The 7,500-nt window shown below is 46.4% G+C and overlaps 1 protein-coding gene across 5 annotated transcripts in view; it reads left to right on the top strand.

Moving 5' to 3' along the window:
• The window catches only part of LOC126578750 (prominin-like protein), a 40,891-nt gene that overhangs the window by 18,549 nt on the left and 14,842 nt on the right, over window positions 1-7,500 (top strand). The window lies entirely within an intron of this gene.

Below are 7,500 nucleotides of genomic sequence, written 5' to 3' on the forward strand. Positions count from 1 at the left end.
ATTATAAGAAATGAGGTTCCTGGCCATGATAGCTAACCTCAAGATAGCTTTGTTCGGTGAAGTGGAGCGTAGTAAATGGGGTCCCCGTAATGGAGGGCGTTATTCAGATTCTTTTTCCAATTAACTTGGTCATGAATCTTTAACCCCTTTAGGACCCTTTTCGCTGTAGCGCGCGCAATGCTGCTTTGCTGATGCTGACGGGGTAATTTTTAACTCTTCTCTGCAGATGTTTGCGAAGAGATTTATGTAATAAAAAAAACGGTGAGAACGGCGGCAGCAAGTGACTGAACGTGTCGATGTGTCACGATGGATGGAAAAGTCACGATTTTACTGCCATCACGACGGCCGTCATTCGTTCGCTGTTAGACCGATGGCTGGCCGAGGCTGTCGGGAGTCAACAAACACCGCGACCGACCGATCGATGGTCGAGGTGAAAGTGTGTTCCTTCATCAGCCAGTGGTGGTGAACCCATCATCACCGTCATCTGTAAGCGCCACTCTGTGAGAAGGAAGATGCCTTCTGTCCTATGAATGATTGATGAACGACGAGCGGACGGATGGTGGACGCGATTTCTGTCCTGTTTTTTCCACTCTGTTCCACGTTCGGTAGTCGCAGTCCGTTGACTCACAGAGTGTGCGCGCGGCTATCGCTAGCTATCGTTTGCTACTGTACTCTTCTATTCGTAAGTCTTCTCCGATTCCTATCACACATCATATGCCAACCAGGACACCACGGGAAGAGGGAGGATGCGATGAGCTATTGTTACGCAGCAGAGTGTCCTTTGCTCGGAATAAATGGTCAGGAAATAGATTCCATGTTCTGGGGAGCGCAATATGGCCTTTTCGGTGTGGAAAACGGAGTGAAACAGGTGGAAACGGGCATATGAAACGCACGAGTGTTTATTATTGAATATTGATACGATCCGACACACAGCGGTGTGATGATGTAGTGTACCTACTGGAGTCGCTTCGATTTTTCTATTAATTGGATTTGCGCTCCAGCGGCACGGAAGAGACGATGTTATTCATAACGTTTTAATATTAGACGTCGATGAAAGTCTAATATCCGGTCAGTGTTTCGTTTTGCTGCTGATGACGATAGCTAGCCCTAGTAGAAAGTAATATGGAGAAAAGGGATCAACCGCGCACACACAGTTTCATCAGGAGACCTTTAGAGCAGCGTTTTATGCACGCTATAGATCCTCGATTAATATTAAAGTATCTCGAAAGCATGCACACCCTGAATAGTTCTGTTGCGTGCGTCACAAACTCAGAGGACAAAATGCGTATCTGCAAAAAGGGAAGGGACTCGTAAAACTTTGTTGCCAAATGTTGCGAAATCGTAATCATTGCAGTTCGGTCAGCTTTGAAGCTCAAGGACACGCCGATAGCAGCATCGTATTCTCTCTGCACCTCTGTTTGGCGACTGGTGGGAAGCCTTCACCCTTGGCTCAGAGATAAATTTTAATGTTATTGTGCCTCCCATATTCATTCTCACACAAGCTTCTCTCCAGCGTTTAAACTATGTGTCACCAATGGCATCGTTTTGTTCTGGATTCTGCGACGACACTCTTGATATCTGTTGACCGATTCGGTCCTCGGGGTTCTCACTGTGTAGGTGAAACACCATTTTTGAGCTGGAATGGTATGGTGCACAGAACCGGCGCGAGTCGATGTCGAGTTTTGGGAAAGTTACTTCGACGACGTCGTCCGCCTTGGGGAGTTTTGACCCACTTAAGCGCGGGAGCAGGAGGAGAGTGTTCGACGGGTGCGCGCGCGCCATCACCATCGTTGTCGTCGGTGGTCGTGGTGTGGTGTGGTGTGATGCGGTCGCTTGATTTTTGTTTGTTGCCTTGCTAGCCCGAGTTGGCACTTTCTCATGGACGCCAACATCACACGGTTCACTAGTGCTGTAAAATCTTCCAGTAGACAGTGTTAGTGACCGTCTCCGGTTCACCGTCGAGGAAAGGGCCTCTAGAGTAGGACCCCAATCCAAATCACCATTACTGCGACCACCGGACCGCGTTGGGAGAATAAGTTAGTGACTTTCACTGTGGTAAGGCATAAGAGAGATGACCGCGCGGCCACTGTGACGCAGCAGCAGCAGGAGCAGTGAAGGGACGGTCGGATGTCAATGTTCACCAGAGGCAACATAAATCGAACCAACAAATTTTCCGCCTTCTCGGGCCCGAGGTTAACAGCAATGGATGGAGACTGGGGTGATGGCACTGTGGCTTTTTCTAGAAAATAAGCTTTGGTCCAAAACGCAAACGGTCTCGAAGGGTAGTTTGGTCGATGAAATTATGATTAACCTTCGGTTGTTGGTCGTCAATTTATTGTGGAACCCTTTTGGGATCTTCGACTACTAAATGAAATGAATATTAAAGGGCCTGGGTCCGGTAGCCTGCGGTATCAACTATTAATTGTGAATGATACTGCGTCGAGCACTCTCTCTTGGAGTTGGAAGTGTGGCATAAAACTCGTGATCCTTTGGATTAGTAGCTTTAAAATGAAAATCTTTGCCTTTTACGGAGCACCCTGTTTTTTAAAATTACTTTAACTAATGAGTGAAAATAATATGGATGAAGAAGAAAGCTGATTTACTCAGAATCCTGGCGAAGCTGAAGGTATATTGCAGGTTTATAGTGTCAGTCCATTTTAACATTGTTCATCGGTTGGGCAATAATAAAACGATTTCATGGAGATCCTTTATAGATGGACTTAGATATTGTAGACTATAATATTCTCTATTGGTCTGTGTCTGTCTTAAATCAATTAATGGCTATGATGCCAGCTATATTGCACTCTAAAGTAATAAAACGTAACGATTGATGGTCGAAAGATTATCATCCAAGACTGACCTGTTCAATAGCCGGATTGAAATCTTATTGAGAACTTAGGATTAAATGGTAAAATGTCAATTGAGAATAAAAAAATAAAAAGAGAGCAATGATTAGAAATAAGAGTAACTAAAAGCAAACATACAAGTACAGGTCTATGATTAAAACAGGTCAAATATCATTCATTTGGTAAAGCTAAATTAAAGCTCTCGGTTCTTATTATTTCGTTGAACCAAAGCGATGAAACATAATTGTTTGCCAGAAGTAAATCTAACACATATTTTTTTGCAATTTCGTAACACACTATTTGATGAGCCAATTGATTTGATGTTCAGTAATAACGATCAAGTTCCATAATGGTCACGGAATTGTGTTTGCTTACGACTTGAAAAAGATGCAAGCTCCTTAAGTGCAGTTATCGATTTGATTTGCGCGGGTTTCTTCTGCCAATAAACTTCTAATAGACTGTGCACGTTCTTTTACGTTCTTTTTTGCGATTAAAACCGCGATTGGCGATCACACATGTGCGGGGATCTCTCTTGTCTCCCACAAGAGCAGTTATCAGTCCTAGTAGTTCTTATCAGTCGCAACAGATTCTTCGCTTCATGGCCCGAAGCCCGGTTCCGAGGAAGATTCAACATGAGTAATAAAACAAATCGAAGCGGAAATGAAACGACAAACATAAAAATATCGAAGTAATACTGTCAAGTGGATGAGAGCACTCAACGCACTCTCAAGACCTTCCCGACCGATCGTACGTCACTCATCGTACCAGGGCAAGAGGCGACCCCCGGGTTCAGGGTGTGTACGGGTTGCAAAGCAAATGACCGAGTCAGTCCACGTCCGGCGTGTGTTTTGGCTTGGCTTGGCTTGGGTTGGTGGTGAAAGGTAATAAAATTATTGATTTAATTTCCCTTTCCGCCGGTAGCTTTGCAGGCAGCACACCAAGGCCATCCTGTTCGTACTGAGTGTGCTGCTAACGAACAACCGCCAACCGACAACCGGGGCAACCATAAACATCGTTGCCGAAGAATTGACACGAAAAAGGAACTGCGTTTTCTGCGTTCAGACTCGCTGGCCGTTGTATCTATTGGGCGACCGGTAACCTATATTTCTCTCGTGACGACAACCGACAACCTCGCTTCCTGCTTCCCGGGCCAGCGTGTTAAGGTTTCCCTAGTTTCCGATTTGTTGCGGTGCGTCAAACAACGCTCCTGGAAGAACTTGTTGTAGGGAAAAACTCTTTCAACTTCCATTTTTTTTTTGTTCTTTTACCTTCGCCCTGGTTTTTGTTGGTAAACAGGAACTGAGAACCCTTTGCTAGGAAGTTTCAAAGGTACAAACTCGGGAGAGCGACAAATGGACCTTTTTCTGGTCTCGCAACTTATAAACCCATTTGTCGGACATTCCTTGCGAGGCGACCACGTGAGCAGCAATCACAGCACTGGCAATAATAGGTGCGCTTGTTGTGCTACCAGCAGGGGGTGAAAGGATTTTTCGATGCCGCCCTGGTCAAGCTACCGCTTGGTGACGGTGTAAGCTTGACTGCGACGATTGCCAGCTAGTGGTTTGCTTCAAACCACATGGCATTAGTTGAAATGATGGAAGAATAGTTTCTACTTCAACTCCTTTTTCGTATTCCATCGTTTCTCATATTTAAGCGCTATTATAGGTCAATCCTGTTATTATTGGTCAATTATTGATCAATTACTATTATTGCAAGGAACAATCTTGCGTCACATTCCAAATGGTTCTGTTTGATGTTCCGAATAGACCCTCAAAAATGTGTCACCAATGCATTATGATAAGCAATCAGAGTGTAGTGGTTGAGATTGAAGTTAGTCTCTTCGGTATTTGCACTCCATTTGACATGTGCAATAAAATGCGCAAATATTGTTAATGCCATTGATAGCAAACCACGTGATAGCATCTCGACGTGGCATGATCAACATGATCGCACTGCACTGGTTGCATTGTTTAGTAACCGTCTGATGAAACTTACTCATCACAAGAGAGAGGGAACCCGTACCCCGTAATCACATCACACTCGATATCAAACGAGGAATTGTGGTGGAAAATTCTGACGAAACCATCGAGTGATGATAAGAACGATAGACTGACATTTGAGTGAGTGGCTGCTGGTGCTCTGAGACCCAAATGTGGGCAAAGTTCGGTTTCGTTGCTTCGAAGCCAGATGAATCACGCGGCGACAGTAGTTAGCCCGATATGCTTCCGATGCTGGTCACCGAACGACGCAGATGAATCTCTTTGTTTGAATTGGAAACAAATGCTTTCGAATGCTGCTGCTGCTGCCGCTGCTGCTGGTGCTCTTGTTAATTGCAACGCCGCCGCTATGTCAATGCCGCGAAGTGATCGCGCGCGATCGCTCTAGAACGGGTTTTTTCTTCCTACCGCTCACCGTTTGGGGGGACGTGTTGCAGCAGCTGTCATGTGGAATGGATGGGCTCCTGTTTTGGGTTTCCTGTTTTATTTCTGGTTCTACGGCTACGTGCCGTTACTTGCCGCAAAAGAGAGAGAGAGAGAGCAGAGCAGAGCGCGGAGGCATGATGTTGATGATGATGATGATGATGAAACAACACTCGCAACAACTCGCGCGCGCACGCACGCACGCACTTTGAACGGTGCGGTCTCTTTGGCCGCGGATAGGCGGAGGGTCTCGTTTAGGTCTCGCTGTGGGAACACTGTCTTTGGGTGTTTATGTTTGGTTTTTAAAAAGGCCGAATGCAAAAGCATAATGTATGATGTGGTGGTGGCCGCAACGCAGCGCTACTGCTGCTTCAGCACACTCGCAATCGCAACAGCAACCGCTGTACGAACCGTTAAACTCCAACGCCAAGGGTGCCTGAAGCAACAGACGCGATGGCGATTTCAAGATGTTGAGTGATGGCGGTGACCACGAACAGGGAAACAAAACCGCCAGGAATGCATTATGTTGGCAAGGCGGGGGAGGTCTTAAGACGTTGGTGAATGCTGTGCAGCGGTCGTTTTGTTCCAATTTGGTTGGTAAGCGTTGTGCATTATTGGACGGCGCGGAATCTGAGATGACGATGGAGCAGCCGCACTCACGGTATCGTTGGGTAAGTGCGGGCAAAACAAAGGTCATATCCATTTATTTAATAAACACATTTACGACATATATCGCTGTGGTACATTGGATCCAAGTCGATCCCCGGCACGTTCTCGACACGTAGCGTGTAACGCACACGATGGCTTGTAACATCTAGTGCACGCTCTCCACGTTCCACGATGCCACAGAACGCTCGAGGTGCTAAAAGAATAATTTTAGAGCGCATTATTCTCGGTATGCGCGCCAGCACCATCTAGAAGCACAAAAGAGGACGACCTCTTCTTGTCGGTGCTCAGTACCAGAAGCAGTATTCGGTCTCGGATGCCCCGAGGATTCGGAAAGTTTTGCTTTCCAAGTGGCATCATGAGTCATGGTAGTAGCACGGAAAAAACGGGGGAACTACGCTGCAACACAGGAACGTGTCTTCCGTTGGTGCATCCTGCGAGAAGATCTCGTTCTCGTTGGTTCACTTACCTTCTCGTGGTGCATCCGTGTACCATGAGCGCACCGTGAATGCTAATTATTATTAGCTTCTTGCTTTAGCTAGTTTTCGGTGCAGACGAATTAGTGGCTGCAACAGGTTTCCGTCGTCGCCTGCAGCAGCCGCCAGTTGACCAGAAACGAGGTCATTCTTGACTCACGAGCATCCGGGGAGGAGGGCGCCTTTGGTGTGCTGCACGATTTGTGATTCACTCGGGACCGCGCCAACGGTGCTGCCACGACGACGGTAACAGCTGATGGTTTGGTGTAGATGATCATGATCGAAGATGATGATGGTGAGATGACCGTTGGGCGAGAGTCGCCCGGCCGGAACCACACTGGTGGACTGGAACACAGCGGATGGAAAAACCGGTATTTCAAAGTGATCCCTCTGTCGATGGGCAGAGCGGCGGAGTGTGGTCATAAAAAAAGCGTGACCAACAGATAAATCATCAAGAAAAGCAAAACGAACTAGAAAACCACAAAGAACGCCATAGAGCGGCCCGTTGATGAGTTGAGTTTGTTGGAGGTGAATGAAGGAAGGAATATTTGTTACCGAGCACGGTGTGCTTCAGGGGTTCCGTTCCTCGGAGCTGCGCTGAACTGTTTCGCTATATTTGGTACCGATGCGGTCGGTCGGTCGGTCGGTTGGTTGGTTGGTTGTGTTAACTTCTCTTTCCGTTTTTTTTTGGGGGGCCCACTAGCACTTGTGTGCAATGATATGGTCTAGTAGAACCTGATTGTGAGTCACCGGCACGGATGGCCGTGAAAAAAACCACCCCGTTGCACTTGGTTTGCTTACAAGGAGAACGGATACCCGTTGGTATTAACTGAACCTGTTCATGAGTTCGTGTGCCGTTACATAAAATAGCATTACCAGAATCACGACCACCACGAAGAATGTAGTCGTAGCTAAAAAATGTGATTTTTTTTATGGAGATCCTGGAATGGAGCAAACGAGCTGAATGGCATAACAAAAAATACTACATTGTTGTAACTTGATACGTTGTTTAAAAACAATTGAAAAAACATCGCAGGTGAAGTGTGTTACTTCACTCACTGTATGCACGATATATCTCCATTGTTTTTTTTA

The sequence above is a fragment of the Anopheles aquasalis genome, chromosome 3 (genome assembly GCF_943734665.1).
Source record: "Anopheles aquasalis chromosome 3, idAnoAquaMG_Q_19, whole genome shotgun sequence".
NCBI classification, from domain to species: Eukaryota; Metazoa; Arthropoda; class Insecta; order Diptera; family Culicidae; genus Anopheles; species Anopheles aquasalis.